This window comes from Orycteropus afer, unplaced genomic scaffold, assembly GCF_000298275.1.
Source record: "Orycteropus afer afer isolate SDZICR_OR568_19922 unplaced genomic scaffold, OryAfe1.0 scaffold00080, whole genome shotgun sequence".
NCBI lineage: Eukaryota > Metazoa > Chordata > Mammalia > Tubulidentata > Orycteropodidae > Orycteropus > Orycteropus afer.
In genome coordinates, this window is record NW_006921667.1 from 6,383,162 (window position 1) to 6,385,425 (window position 2,264).

The window sequence follows — 2,264 nt, forward strand, 5'->3', positions numbered from 1 at the left end:
GGAATTGCTACTGGGTTTTCCATAAACATCACACCTTCAAGTTTACAGTCATACAAATGAGTCTAGTTTTTCCATGTCACCAAACCCTTAACAAACTCAGCACAGACATTTAGAGTTTTGATCCTACAAAAGGTCAAGTCTGTGACTGTTTTCCATACCAAGTCATGGGGCATCTTTATGACACACTTTCCTTTCTCCACAGAAGGGTAAGTCAAGTTACTCCTCACACTGCTCTTAAAAGATGATTGTACAATATCTTAAATAGAGTTCAGAATATTTTTACACATATATATATATATACAATGGGACAATCTACTTCCCGTAGTGATACTGCCTCGGAAACCCAAGGAGTGGTCGCTATGAGTCAGGTCCAACTCCACGGCACATAACAAATGTCATAGTCATGGCAAGGTCATAGTTTACACAGTTGAAAACAATGTAAGGTGATCATCTTGAGGTGAGATCTAGTAAAACCACTTGTTTGAGGTTCTTTGCTAGGAAGATGTTACATAACTAACATGAAAAATAAATATCAGTTTATCCCAAGTTTTATCTGCTATGGAAAGATCCCTGCTTTATTCTTTTGCCCTTTTGAAAACAATGAGTTCAAGTACTCCTATTTTTCAAATACCATTTTTCTATAAAGGGAAGAGGTCTCCCTTCTCTTCACATCTTTTAACAGAAGAGAAGGCTCTTACCTGGGTAAAGGAGTTCATAGATCAATACTAAATCAACCCTCTATATTGAGCAATCTTCTATTTAAACACAGCTTAGGGTCAATTCTCTAGGTGTTTGCTTCTCTGTGGTTCGTATACAGTACCTTGTACATACTTAAAGCTACTGCTTGCTCATCGTAGCTTGCAATTTTTCTGTATTTAAAAGCAACTTTATTTTCCTCAAAATAACCTTTATATAATTCAGAGCAAGCAGTGTAAATATTACTCAGAAGTTACTGCAGGGATTTTTGTGACAAAGTTTGTGTGGATTTTTTTTTTTTTTTTTAATCTTAATAGTATAGACATACATCCCTTTTTAAGATGGGGAGAACAGCTTTGGGAGCAATGTTGAACTGTAGCCAGCATTTGAAGGGAATGTTTTTAATGACAGTTACATCTTTTTAGTGTTTTGGTCATTTAATAGATGGTTTTAAAGAATGTGTATACCATATCATCTAACCCTACAACCATAAATTGTTTTTCACTGAATGAAATCTGTAATAGTTCTTATTGGTAGAGCCATTCAGAGTCCTTCAGTAAAATCAGGACAATGAAGAAAACTGACCAGTACTTTACACAGTCACTTTAGACTGCTGTTGGGGAGACGTGGTTTGAGGTACAAGGTTGGACTCAGGGATCTAAACATGTGACCTACAACATCCAGGACTACACAGGTACACTGAGCAAATACATGAGCTATGGGGGCTTCCCCAGCTCTTCGGCTATGTCCTATAACACCACAGAGGTCAAAAAACTTGTAATGCGTGGTATGCTCTTTTATAAAATGAATCAATGTCAAATCAGAAAAGAAACATTTAGTCACAAATTTTTTAAGAACTGGATAATCCACTACATAGGATGTCCAGGAAGGATGTTAACATTTGATATGGGTTAAATAAACTGTTGGTCTCAAATTGTGGCGACTGGTGGTGGAACCTTACCCAGAATGCAGTGTGAATTCGCCATAAGGACGTTGTAACATCAGAGTTGTCATCAGATACCGACTGCCGTGCCGCTGTATGTCCTACTGAATTTGCCCTCCTCTTTTTCTCCCCTCCCCCCGCTGCAGAAATCTGATCGCCTATTTGTTTTATGTTATAGAAAGCTAGGAACAGATATGTAAAGCACACGAAATTCACTAGTTACATTTATATCACAAAACTTCAACTAGAGTGGATTTAAAAGGAGTTTAGGATTTACCTCTTAATATTAATGACTTGTCTACTAATTTATTTTTAGCATTCAAAACCAGTTAAGTGGTAAGAATTAATTCATGTGGTTTCCCTAGGTAATATTTTTAAAAGGTAAAGTACCCAATTAGCTCTTCAACAATTGTAATACTTAATGATTTGCAATTATGCCCTTCTATCAGGGTGAATGTCTTAGCTCAGCTACTAAAGACAAAAACTTAACTATGCCAAAGTGTTGGTGGAGCTGATACATGAACAAAGTGAAAAATGTGGGTAATTTGCTGTATAGCAGGTTTGGAAATAATGCTCAGCAATCACTTCTGCCACAGCTAATTATTTTAAAAGTCACATGATAAAC